Source organism: Castanea sativa, chromosome 9 (assembly GCF_040712315.1).
Source record: "Castanea sativa cultivar Marrone di Chiusa Pesio chromosome 9, ASM4071231v1".
In the NCBI taxonomy this organism is placed as follows: domain Eukaryota; kingdom Viridiplantae; phylum Streptophyta; class Magnoliopsida; order Fagales; family Fagaceae; genus Castanea; species Castanea sativa.
Window position 1 is genome coordinate 46105187 of NC_134021.1, and position 14781 is coordinate 46119967.

The window sequence follows — 14781 nt, forward strand, 5'->3', positions numbered from 1 at the left end:
CAGATTTCATAGCTTGGACCCAATGATGTGCATCTTTATCGTTCATTGCTTCATCATAAGTGTAAGGATCCGATTCAACCTCTTCTGAGATAGCCTCATAAGTTTCTCCCAAACCTATGAATCTTATAGGAGGCCGAACAATTCTCCCACTACGACGAGGCACCTGTGTACTAGACATCTGATGAGTAGTATCTAGTGGTGTATCTAATACAGTCACATCATCCCTAGTTTCATCCATTGGTTGTTCAACTACAGGTTCATTCATTTCAGCCAAGACAACTCTACTTCTAGGAGTAAAATTATTCATATAGTCATTTTCCAAGAATTTGGCATTTGTGCTAACAAACACTTTATTATCCTTATGACTATAGAATAAACCTCCAACTGTTCCTTTTGGATACCCTACAAAAAATACCACTTCTGTTTTAGATTGTAACTTGTCAGACTTTCCTTTCAACACATGTACTGGACAACCCCAAATGTGGAGATGTCTCATACTAGGCTTACGCCCATTCCACAACTCTACAGGTGTTTTAGGAATAGACTTCGAAGGTACTAAATTCAGAAGATACATTGCAGTATTTAAGGCATATCCCCAAAAAGAAACTGGTAGAGTCGAATGACTCAACATGGACCTAACCATATCTAAAGAGTTCTATTCCTTCTTTCTGCTACACCATTTTGTTGTGGAGTTCCAGGTGCAGTCAACTGGGATATAATCCCATTTTCAATCAAGTAATCCTTGAAATCACCAAGAAGGTATGCGCCACCTCAATCAGATCGAATGGCCTTTATGTGTTTACCCAATTGATTCTCAACTTCAGCCCTAAACTCTTTGAACTTTTCAAAGGCTTCGGACTTCCGTTTCATTAGGTACACATAGCCAAGTCTAGAGTAATCATCAGTGAAAGTAATGAAATAATCATAGCCACCTCTTGCTTGGATTGACATAGGACCACATACATCTGAATGTACTAGTTCTAGCAAATCTTGCGCTTTTCTACCCTTTGCATTAAAAGGTCGTTTGGTCATCTTACCTTCCAAACAAGATTCACAAACCGGAAAACCATCAAAGTCCATGGGCTGTAAAAGTCCATCTTTGATTAGTCTTTGAATACTACTTGAATTAATATGACCTAAACGCAAGTGCCATAGATATGCATCACTAGTAGAAGGAAACTTTCTCTTTAATGATTTTACATGAGAGTTACTATCTAATTCAGAATTGTATAATTCATGCTTATCAGGAGTTAAAATATAAAGACCATCCACAATATTGCCAGAACAGATAAACATTTTATCCTTCTTTATTACAACATTGTCTTTCAGGATAACACAATATCCATGTTTACCTAAATAAGTTGCAGAAATTAAATTCCTACGAACATTAGGTACATACAAACAGTCTTCCAAAATTAAAATTCTAGACTTAAAACACAAATTAAACACTCCAACAGCTTCAACTGGAATCTTGCTCCCATCAGCCAAAGTAAGAAATAGTTCTCCCTCATTCAACTTTCTGGTCTCCTGGAACCCCTGCAAAGAATTGCAGATATGATTAGTACAACCTGAATCCACACACTAGGAATCTGTTGTATTCTGTACCAAACATATTTCAAGAAGAAATGAACTTTTCATACCTTTATTCTTGACAGCCTTGTATGTTGGAAAATTCCTCTTCCAATGTCCTTTCTCACCACAATGGAAACACTTTCTTTTGGTTTTCATTCCTTTGTTGGCAACCCCTAAGGCAATTTGTTTACCATCTTTCTTAGTGAAGTCCTTCTTTTTCTTCTTCTTACCCTTGCCTTTTGACTTAGGTTGAGAAGTAGAAGCTTCACCCACATTGGCTTCAACACTAGAAGTACCAAGGATGCCTTCCGCCGCCACTAACTCATTCACTAATTCAGACAAAGAATAAATCATTTTGTTCATATTATAATTGAGTCTGAATTCCTTGAATGATTCTGGTAGTGACTGGAGTATCATATCTACTTGGGATTCTCCATCAATGTCGGCACCTAAAACTTCTAATGTGTTCAGATTAGCTATCATCCTAAGACAATGCTCCCTCACTAAACTTCCTGTAGCCATTTTGGTATTATAAATTTGCCTCATGGTTTCTTGCCTTGCAGAATGGCCTTGCTCACCAAACATCTCCTTCAGACTATGCATTATGTCTGAAGCAAGTTCTACATCCTGCATTTGATGCTGTAGAACATTTGAGATAGATGCCAGGATGTAGCACTTGGCCATCTCATTAGATTTCTGCCAACAATACTATCGCTGTTTTTCCTCAAGAGGAGCATCTAATGAAAGAAATGTGGGACATGGTTGAGTAAGCACATATTTGTGCTCTTCAGCAGTAAGAACAATGTCCAAATTTCTTTTCTAATCAACATAGTTGGATCCAGTCAGTTTGTTTTGGTTAAGAATAGAAACAAGTGGGCTAAATGATGCAATGACAAAATCTGAAAATAATAAACATGAATATAATAAGTAAATTGGACATTATCAATTTCGCACAAAAGCATATAATATGGAACTTTAATAAAACCATAAAATAACATATGCGACGACAACCCAATCTCATATTCAATATCCCTCAGCATAGAGTAAACATAAAATACTATGATTGATTGAGAACTATTCTCATTATTAGTGCTATCATGATAACTCTTATCAAACACTAATAATATGCCGTTTTACATTTAGCCTCTAAGTAATAATAGTAAGAACTCAGCATAGAGGATACTATAATACTTAGTCTAGTGTATACCATTGTCTAGAATCATGTGTAACCACATTTCATCCCTTTAACAGGCTTATTTTGTAGTACCATGATAAAACACCATCCGCATGGAATGCAAAGCTCGAAGCTAAGACAAGGTGTTTATCAAACCACTATAAACCAAGAAATTCGATCTTGTAGGACCATGAAATAAATACTCTCCGCATGGAATGCTAAGCTCGAGGCAAAGACAAAGTATATATTTCACACTATTATGAACCAACAATGAAGACCGTGAGATCCAACCCTTGTATCTCTCTCCTACTAGATATTTTAAAATAAAGGTTTTTAAGATCAAGAATGATAATAATGCTAGACACGTAAAAAATATAATCCTAATCTAATTAGGAATAAATTTCATTAAACTAGCATTAACATATGCAAATATATATAACGTAATAAAAAATCTTTATTATATATAAAAATCTATATTATATTATATATAATATAATATACAAATTAATATATATAATATATATTTAATTACATTACGTTATATATGTATTATATATATTATATTATAATATATATATATATATATATATATATATATATATATATATATATATATAATTGTTAGAAGAATGGAATCCACACGGATTCACTTTTTTCAAAACAAATACAATGGTCATTCTTTTGTCATGTAGTCCAAAAGGTTCAAGCCAAAAAACAAGCAATGGCACACGGATTCACTTTCTTTCAAAACAAAAGAATGGTCAAACCATGCAATGTAGTCCAAAAGGTGCAAGAAAATATCAAGCATTGCATTGACAAACGGACATGACAGTAATGCATTCAATCCGTGTATCATTATTCTGTCTTATTCCACTTTCTTACACACGGATTGGATGATCAATTATTGTTCCCAAGTGAAACAATACCATTCAAGCGGTGCAAAACCATAAACATAGGACGGTTATTCATTGAATAACCATATCAAGACCACGGCATCTCTAATTGAATGCATTAAACATTTATAATGATGCCGACTTGGTGTGAAGATGGAATCAAATAGAGACAAATATATATATATATATATATATGTATATATATAACAGTTATTTCAACACCAATTGAATCACTACATATCATTGGCAACAATAACTTGGTGTAGAAATTTGAAAACGCAGAGATAACAGTTTTCTTAAATTCTAAAAAACAATCACACGCTATACAATCATGATATGAAAACCTAGCTCTGATACCAATTGAAGGAAAAATTACAGTTTTGCATCTCATGTAAAACCGGCAGCGGAAGCAACGAACAAGGATCTATTTCATTCATGGTTGATAACGTGCACTATGTAAATTTCAGAATTTAAGAACAAGGTAGTGTACCTTGGTGTAGAGGAATTCAAAACAAAAATTAGAAGCACTTGGGAACACTTTTAATCTTCACTCCAATTCTACTTTACGCCCAAGATGTGTAGTTTCTCAATCAGTTTTTCAAAGGGAGAATGAAAGTGTGTCTCACACTCTCTCACACACCGTTTCTTTTTCTTTTTTAATCTCTTCTGATAAAAATTCTGTATGTTTCTCCCTTTATAACCAACTGATTATCTAATTGGGCTGGCCTATTGGGCCTTTCCAATTGGGCTTTAGTGTGTGGCTTGGAGTGGGACCAAAAGGGACCAATAAAACACTAGCTCCAATGGGCCTTGGGCTTTTCCGTTAACTCTTGACAAGTCCAAAGTTACCATTAATTGTATTTAATACCACTATATAAATATAATTGCACTCTAGGCCTTATTAATAAATTATATCCCAAGACTTTATTATACACGTAACCCCTTCATAAAATATTCGTAGTAACACAAAGTCATAAACGTAGACTGCCACTTTGTAAATTACTACATTTTATCCTTGAGTACCCGGTTTAATTCTTTAAAGTTATTCATTATATATTTATGAAATCCAATTTCATAAATATGTATACTTTAGTAATTTCTTACTAAAGTGGTTAGGCTTAACTCTCTGAATAACTGAAACCATTAAACTTTTCTCAAGGGAATATTTTATATCTCCATCAAGAGACTATGAATTCCATCTTGAAAATATATGTTCCATCAACACTAAATGTGGCTGCCCAACATACTGAGGTTTTGACCGTCACTTCAGGTCTCACTCCTGATATATCAAAGCAACCTACACTTCATGATTAGGTCCATTATTCTCTCAGGATTAAGAGTTCATGCAAATAGAAGTCGTGAGATTTATTATTCATTTGATAGTCGTTAGGAAAATAATAAATCTCACAGCGGTCCTGTTCAATATATTTTAACTCTTAAAACATATCAACATATCAACTAGAAGTTTCCACTTCCATGATCAAGACAAATCATCTTAGTTGACACGTTATAGTCTTCGCAGATGGAATGCCCAATTTCATCACTGACTACGAACTATAAATTCTGAGTTTACAAAGAACTTGTGATTTACATCTTCTGTGATTTTTCACATAAATCACATACAATGCATCTCATGGACTATATTATAATGTCCCATGTTCATGTTACCATTATTTTAGATAATAATAAAATAACTTTATCAATCACAATATTAAGTCATACATCATGTCTTACATAATGTCATACATAATATCATACATAGCATCATACAATAGGATTTAAGGGCACTAATCCTAACAGGGGGACCCTACCAATCGGAATCAGAGTCTTTTTTGCCAATACCATCAGGATGTGGGTCAAGCCACTAAGAGTTGTCGGACGCTCTGGAACCATCTGGAACAGCTTGTTAGCGAGAGGAAATTGAAGCAGCACCTGTACCAACCTAACGGGCAAGGCAGTCAGTCCGGCTCAAATAATCAGAAGAGCAATTCATCTCGGCTGCCCTTGGGAACGATTAACGTTATCTTCACCGCACCTGGCAGGACCGGTTCCTGTCCTACTAGGTTGATGGCAGTTTGACACTCCAAGGTCGAGGAGTCAGGCTCGAGGCCGAAGAGGATTAAAGGGAACGTGCCTGTCTTGGGATTCTCGGAGGAGGATAAGGTTGGGACCATCCAACCCCATGATGACGCCCTGGTGGTCACGTTGAGAATAGGGAATTACGACGTCAGAAGGGTGATAATCGATCAGGGTAGTGGGGTAGATATTATGTACCCTGACTTATTTAAGGGGCTGAAGTTGAAACTGGAGGATCTCACTCCTTATGACTCGCCGTTAATAAGTTTTGAAGGGAAGACCGTTATACCAAGGGGACAGATTTGGTTACCCGTACAATTTGGCTCAGAAATAGTTGAAGTGGATTTTATTGTGGTTGACGCATATTCCCCATACACAGCCATCCTTGCCAGGCCCTGGCTGCACGCTTTGGGTGCTGTTTCCTCCATCTTGCATGTTAAGGTAAAGTTCCCTTCGGGGGAATTCATCGAAGAAATTCTTGGCAGCCAATCAGTGGCCAGGCAATGCATATCAGCTGCAGTACTGCATCAAGCCAAATCTGAGTCCTCGCCCTCGGTTATGAAGGACTTGTAGCAATCAACGACTCTGGATGCGCCCGATGCGGTGACAGCAGAGGAAGCCATGTGTGAAGATTTGGAGAGGTTTCTGATAGCTGATGACCTCGAAAGGTTCTTTCAAGTTGGTATACATTTACCACACCAAGAGAAGTTGGAATTGTTGGAGTTTTTGAAGGACAATATCGATGTCTTCGCCTGGGATCCCTATGAGCCTCTAGGGGTTGACCCAAGCTTCATTTGTCATCATTTGAACGTCAACCCTGGCATTGTTCCTAGGAGGCAGTCACCTCGGCGTTCCTCCAATAAGCATTCCGAGGCTGTTAAAGAAGAAGTGCTCAAGCTCAAAAGAGCTGCGGCTATTAAAGAAGTTTTCTACCCGGAGTGGTTAGCGCATACAGTTGTGGTGAAAAAGAAGACCGGCAAGTGGAGAGTATGTGTGGACTTTACAGATCTAAACAAAGCCTACCCAAAGGACTCGTTCTCGATGCCACGCATCGATCAGCTTGTGGATGCCACAGTTGGACATCCTCGGATGAGCTTTTTAGACGCTTTCCAGGGTTATCACCAAATTCCGTTGGCGGCGGATGACCAGGAGAAGACTGCTTTCATTACTCCAACAGGGAACTATCACTATAAAGTGATGCCTTTCGGATTGAAGAATGCAGGGGCTACTTACCAAAGGATGATGACCAGAATGTTTGAGTCGCAACTTGGAAAGACCATTGAGGTATATGTGGATGATATGGTAGTGAAGAGGAAGACAATACCCACGCACGTGAAAGATCTGGACGAGACCTTTCAAATAATTAGAAAGTACAAGTTGCGCCTTAACGCCTCAAAGTGTTCTTTTGGGGTGGGTTCCGGAAAGTTCCTAGGCTATATGGTGACTCATAGAGGGATAGAGGTGAATCCGGCGCAGGTCAAAGCCATCCAAGGCTTACAACCACCTGGGAATCCAAAGGAAGTTTAGAAGTTGACCGGGATGATCGCTGCTCTCAGCAGATTTATCTCTCGGTCAGCTGACAGGTGCAGACATTTTTTCCAATTGTTGAATAAATGGAAAGGATTCCAATGGTCCGAGGAGTGTGCTTTAGCTTTCCAGCGACTTAAGGAATATCTTTCTCGGCCACCCATTATGTCTCGGCTGGAGATTGATGAAATCCTGTTTGCATACCTAGCTGTGGCCGTCCATGCAGTTAGCTTGGTCCTTATAAGGGACGACGACGGGGTGCAAAGACCGGTCTATTACGTTAGCAAATTCTTGAATGAAGCTGAGGTGCGTTACCTACCTTTAGAGAAGGCACTTCTGGCCGTAGTTCATGCCACGCAGAAGCTTCCTCACTATTTCCAGTCCCACACCGTTGTGGTTTTGACCCAACTGCCTCTCAAGTCAGTATTACGCAGTGCTGACTACTCCGGAAGGGTAGCTAAGTGGGGAACTATTTTGGGAGCTTTTGATATCAAATACATGTTGCGCACCTCGGTGAAGGGCCAGGTTCTCGCAAATTTGGTGGCGGAGTTCGCCGAACCATTGTTGGAAGAAATTGTGAAGGAATCACACTTGGATGAAAAATCAGTTGGCATGATCATGGACAAAGGGCCTCCGATTTGGAAAGTGTTCGTTGATGGGGCAGCCAACTAGAGGGGGTCTGGTGTCGGACTTATTTTAGTATCCGCCGAGGGAATTGTCTTCGAAAAATCGTTGAGATTAGCGTTCTCGGCAACTAATAACAAGGCCGAGTACGAAGCGGTCTTGGTTGGTTTGAACATGGTACGTAGAATGGGGGGACAGGAAGTTCATATGTTCTCAGATTCTCAGTTAGTGGTTGGCCAAGTGACGGGGACCATGGAGGCTAGGGATCCAAGAATGCAAGAGTACCTGACCTAGGTCAAATGTTTACAATCTGAATTTGATTCTTTTATCCTTGCTCACGTTTCTAAAAGTGGAAACACACATGCAGATTCGTTGGCCACCTTGGCGACATCCTCGGCTTAGTGTCTGCCTAGGATTATCCTCGTCGAAGACTTGCTAGAACCGACTCTGACCACTGCAAGAGCCATTCATATCCATTTGATAAGGCCCAGACCTAGTTGGATTGACCCTGTAGTATCTTTTCTGAAAAACGATATTCTTCCCGAGGATAAGTCTAAAGCAGATAAGATTCGTTGAAAGGCGCCTCGTTTCTGGCTATTCGAGGATCAGAAATTGTATAAACGCTCCTTCTCTGGACCATATTTGCTATGTGTACACCCTGAGTCAACGAAGGCACTTTTGGAAGAATTGCATGAGGGAATTTGCGGAAGCCATACTGGGGGAAGGTCCTTAGCCTATAAGGCTCTGACTCAGGGATATTGGGGGCCCAATATGCAAAGGGAAGCTCAAGATTACGCGCGAAAGTGTGATCAATGCCAAAGATTCGCTCCCAACATTCATTAGCCTGGGGAGTCCTTAATCCTTTGTCCAATCTTTGGCCTTTCGCTCAATGGGGGTTGGATATAGTAGGGCCTTTTTCGAGGGCCGTGGGAAACAAAAGGTGGCTACTCGTGGGAAACAAAAGGTGGCTACTCGTGGGAACCGACTACTTCACCAAGTGGGTCGAAGCCGAGCCCTTAGCGAATATTAGGGATATCGACTCCAAGAAGTTTATTTGGAAGAATATCATTACTAGATTTGGGATACCCCACACACTTGTTTCAAATAATGGCGTTCCGTTTGATAGTAGAGCTTTTAGGAAGTATTGTAGTAACATGGGCATCACAAACAGATACTCCACCCCAGCTTATCCTTAGGGAAATGGGCAGGCCGAGGCCGTCAAAAAAGTCATAGTCAGTGGACTCAAAAAGAGGCTAGATGACGCAAAGGGCAGATGGGTAGAGGAGCTACCACATGTTTTATGGACGTATCGAACTACGCCGCGCAGATACACTAGAGAAACACCATTCTCTATGACTTATGGGGCCGAGGTGATGATACCTTTAGAATCTGGTTTCCCCACGCTAAGGACGAGTTCTTTTAGTCCAAAAAATAACAATGGTTTCCTGGAGAAAAGCCTGGATTTGGTTGAGGAACGGCGAGAGGCCGCTATGGTCCAAATGGCTTATTATCAGCAGAAGCTTAAACGAGGGTATGATGCCAAAGTGAAGCTAAGGCCACAAGCGCTTGGGGATCTGGTGTTGTGAAGAGTTGTGGGTACTGCCGAAAACCCCGCATAGGGAAAGCTAGGACCAAATTGGGAAGGACCCTATTGGATTATCTCTGTAGCAGGTATAGGATTATATTGACTAGCTGATCTAGATGAAAAAATTGTGCAACGTCCCTGGAATATAAACAACCTAAGAAGGTATTATTATTAATAAAAAGCGCTTTTATCGCTCGTGGTTCAACTTATCAATATGTATGTGGACTTATCCCTTACTATTTCAAAGTCATACAGAAACTTGGTCATAGATGGTCCTCGGACCACATACCTTGTGGAAATTAATATCTTATTATTTGTTAAACAGAACCTTAGTTATGTCGGATTCACAGACCTCCTACGTTGGGAAAATTAACATCTTAAGTTACTATTTCTAAGTGTCAAACAGAAACTTGGTCATGGATGGTCCTCGGACCACATACCTTGTGGAAATTGATATCTTATTATTTGTTAAATAGAACCTTAGTTATGTTGGGTCCACAGACCTCCTACTTTGGGGAAATTAACATCTTAAGTTACTATTTCTAAGTGTCAAACAGAAACTTGGTCATGGATGGTCTTCGAACCACATACCTTGTGAAAATTGATATCTTATTATTTGTTAACCTGACCCTTAGTTATGTCGGGTCCACTGACCTCCTACTTTGGGGAAATTTACATCTTAAGTTACTATTTCTAAGTGTCAAACAGAAACTTGGTCATGGATGGTCCTCGGACCACATACCTTGTGAAAATTGACATCTTATCATTTGCTAAACAGAACCTTAGTTATGTCGGGTCCACAGACCTCCTACTTTGGGGAAATTAACATCTTAAGTTACTATTTCTAAGTGTCAAACAGAAACTTGGTCATGGATGGTCCTCGGACCACATACCTTGTGGAAATTGATATCTTATTATTTGTTAAACAGAACCTTAGTTATGTTGGGTCTATAGACCTCCTACTTTGGGAAAATTAACATCTTAAGTTACTATTTTTAAGTGTCAAACAGAAACTTGGTCATGGATGGTCCTCGGACCACATACCTTGTGGAAATTGATATCTTATTATTTGTTAAATAGAACCTTAGTTATGTCGGATCCACAGACCTCCTACTTTGGGGAAATTAACATCTTAAGTTACTATTTCTAAGTGTCAAACAGAAACTTGGTCATGGATGGTCCTCGGACCACATACCTTGTGGAAATTGATATCTTATCATTTGTTAAACAGAACCTTAGTTATGTCGAGTCCATAGACCTCCTACTTTGGAAAAATTAACATCTTAAGTTACTATTTCTAAGTGTCAAATAGAAACTTGGTCATGGATGGTCCTCGAACCACATACTTTGTGGAAATTGATATCTTATCATTTGTTAAACAGAACCTCCACAGACCTCTTACTTTGGGGAAATTAACATCTTAAGTTATTATTTCTAAGTGTCAAACAGAAACTTGGTCATGGATGGTCCTCGGACCACATACCTTGTGGAAATTGATATCTTATCATTTGTTAAACAGAACCTTAGTTATATCGGGTCCACTGACCTTTTACTTTGGGCAAATTAACATCTCAAGTTGCAATTTTTAAGTATTAGATAAAAATTGGGACATGCATGGTCCTCGGACCACATGCCTCGTAAAAATGGGCATCCTACTTATTCTGGAAAGGAAATTTGGTTATGTCCCAAGTTAAGTTCTAAGTTGAGTTTCTGATTGGATATCATTGTTTCACATATGTTTTGTTAGTAGGTCCTAGTTTGCAAAATATAAGCTAAGTATGTGTGCTTTCGTTTAAAGTCATGACAAGTTAAAATATTGCAAGTGGTGTAAATTGTTCTATTCTTTCATTTTTGTGCTGATGAGCATTATTATACTGAAAAATTGCAAGGTAAATGAAAATCAAACCAAACAATTTATCATTAATTTTTGTCAATATACATACAAAGTCAAAATTCAACAATTTGCTACACGATAAAAAGAGAAGTCCTAAATAGCCTAAACTTAAGCCTATGAAGGGGGGATCTGCTCGGAAGTGCTACTGACTTCTGTGCCTTTTAGCTCCACTTCAAAGGAGGACTGGACTTGTTTCCCCTTGTCTGTTGCCAGTGGTGGAGGGACATTATGCTTGGCGCTTTGGCTCGTAGCCTCCTCGGCACCTTCACCTTGCTCCTTCTCTTTATTGGAACTCCTAGGTTCTGTAGGAATAAGAATGTGCTCTGGGATCTTAGGAGGGAGCATAAAAGGTGCTGCCTCAGGGGCAGGGGCGACAGGAGGAAGTTCTTCTATCTCCTGGATGTCTAGGGGAAGCCAAACGTTTTCAGGCTTCCTCAACTTCTGAGTTGAGGGAATCCCTGCCATGTTTAAGGCTTCCTTCCAAACTTGCTGGCAGTATTCTCGGCACAGCCCGGCGAACGCCTCTATTAGCTGGTTCTCCGTCGCCTCTACCCCTTCCTTGTAGGCAGCCTTCTTCGCGGCCTCCATGGAGTCCTTGAAGGTACGAGCCTCGCCCTTTATCCTGGCAAGCTCCTTTTTTCAGGTCAGAGTGTTCCTCTTGAGCTTTGGATGACTCTTCATCCCTTTGACAAATAAGCTTGGCTGCCCCTCTACCTGGGTCCTCATCGTCCTCAGGTTGGCCTTGGCACCATCCTTTTCCCTTTTTAGCTCCGCCAGCTGTGTGGTGAGCTTTTCATTTTGTGCGAGGGCCTGGCCTAGAGACTTCTCGGTCTCCAACCGAAGCTCCAATTCAAGTCCAACCTTCTTCCGAGCATCCTCCACCCACTTCTCAGCAGCAAAGACTTCCTGGATGGCCTGTGACGAAATGTCAAAATATCGAATGCATAAAAATGTCTCCTACAATTAGGTGCGATGACAAATAAGGTGAAGATAAGATTTAAATACTTACCAAGGCAAAGTCCCTTTTTAGAGAAAGGAACAGATGAGGCTAGTTCATCTTGTCCAAGGCTTCCATGTCCTTGGGTAGAAGAAGGGGACGTTCCAAGGCATCGGCCAGGTGGAGAGCATGGCCTTGTTGGAACGCCCTGATATTGGACTGGGAAGAGATTGGTACCCCGTCCAGCGTAGGCTCGGGAGACCAGTTAGCCGGTGCACGACGCACCTTGGCAAGGTCCCTGTTCTCCCCGCTTTCCACGGAAGAGGCACGTCCCTTGCCCTTGTTGGGTTTTTGTTGTTGTTGTTGTTGTTGTTGTTTCAACTTCTTCTGCCTCTCCCCATCTGTCTCCTCAGCCCCACCCTTCATTTTCTTCTTGGGCCCCGCAACGGGAGGCTTAGGATCAGAGGGAGGAGGGGGTGGGGGCAAGGACGGAGAGACTTGCGACCCACCTGCTCCCTTTTTAGAGACTCTCTCGCCCCTCTTGTGCATTAGTCCCTTCAGGGCGTCCATTTTTTCTTCTTCAGAGCTGGAGTCAGGGCGGGCAACTACCAAACCTTCTATCCCTGAAGTCTCGGCGGGCTCGTCCTCCTCGTCCGAGAGAATGACAAACGGGTTTCCTCGAGGCCTTTCGACGTCCTCGAGTTGAAATTGGTCTATCTCCTCGTCCAACGAGTGTGGCGAGGACGCTTGCTCTTCTTGGAAGACGGTCGTCTGGGAGTGCGCCGAAAGTGGGATTGCTGCGATAGGACATGTGTACAGGATGGTGGTGGGATCGTCGGGAAGATCACGGGTGGAAAGGAAGCCTTGTCTTGCCACGTCTATCCTTCTACGTCGCTTGTCTCCCGTGATGATTGCGTTTTCAATCTCTTGGAAGTCCGATGATATAGGGTCGTATCCCAATATCAAGTGTGCAACTCTCACTTGTAAATCTTCACTCACGAAGACTTCGGAGCGAAGGACACGGTTCAGGTCGGCAAGGTTACAGAGGTTGAGACGTGGGCGCACGTGTTGTTTATCTGTGAAGAAAAACATTCGAGTAGGAGAACGTGGTCAGACTGGTGATAAACATTAACACAAAAGGGAACAATGTGTAATAAAAATTGAAAAATGGTATAGGCAACGGGGTTGAATCATAGGTTAGTAAATCTAACTCCTAAGGATTCACACCTGGCTCTCCCCATTCCACAGGGTAGTGAGGACCGTCGTATCAGTTTCCTGAGGCGATGAGGTAGTCGTCCTTCATGCCTTTGTTGGATTTAGGAAGACAGGAGATCAGTCTAACTATGCTAGATCGGGATTTAATGTAATACCCTATATTTTTGAGTTTGTGGCACTCGTACATGAAGGCAACATCGTGCCATGTGAGGTTTAGCCCCATTTGCTCGTTCAGAGTGTCTACACTACCTAAGACCCTAAATACGTTTGGTGCGCACTGCTCTGGGCATAACCTATGGTTGCGAAGGTATTCACTCATCACATTTTCCATGGGGAGAGTCATCCCACCTTCTATGAAGGCAATCATGGGAATAATGACTTCTCCGTCTCTCCTAGCACTACCTACGGCTTCTACTGGACAGTACCTTAAGCCTATGTCATTGGGAATATGGTATTTGGCCCTAAAACCCTCCATACCGGCGTCAGAATCCACCAAACACTTAAATCTACCCATTTGGTGAGAACGAAAATGAAAGTTAAAAGGAAGAAAAGGGATTTAAATGATGGCCGAGGACAGGAGCCGAGAAGGAATAAACAGAGAAGATCGAAAACTTACGGGAGTTGGTTATGTGATTCTTCACGAGCTTCTGGAGAGAAAAGGTGATGATTGACACTTTGATATGATTGATTTATGAAGAAATGAATGAGGGCACGGGCTCCCAAGTATTTTGACGTGCGCGAGGCGGCCTTGAAATTAAATTTGTCCCGCTCAAATTTTCAGGGGCCAACTTGGACCGTTGGATGTTCATCTTACCGTTGAATGTGGGGAACTGGATGTAACTTGCGGTCATAAATGCGCGCGTTCCGGGTTTCGATGTGTCAGAAGCGTTTTTCAGGGAACGAAATGACCCATACACGCGTGGCGATTTACAAAGCGTGTGGGAGGTATTCTGGTCGGATCAAATGCTATTTCTCTCCTTGGATGGGTGGGAAAAATAAAGTTTTGAGGGGCTATTGTGGGGGGTAACAAATTCCCGAATAAACATTTGGGCCTTGGGCTTTATTGACGGGTACCAGTTTGTTTTTGATTTAAGGCCTTCAGGCCCACAAGTCAGTTTGCACTGTAAAGGTCCTAGGAGTTGTCCAAGGGGGAATGTCTCCTCAGACAAGCCCGGCGATGACCGGAGTTGCCAAGAAGGTCAAAGGCAGAATTCTGGAAAAATTGATGGGTAAGAGGGCAATCTAAGCACCCTCTAGACGCAAGGATGTGAGAGAAATATCTAA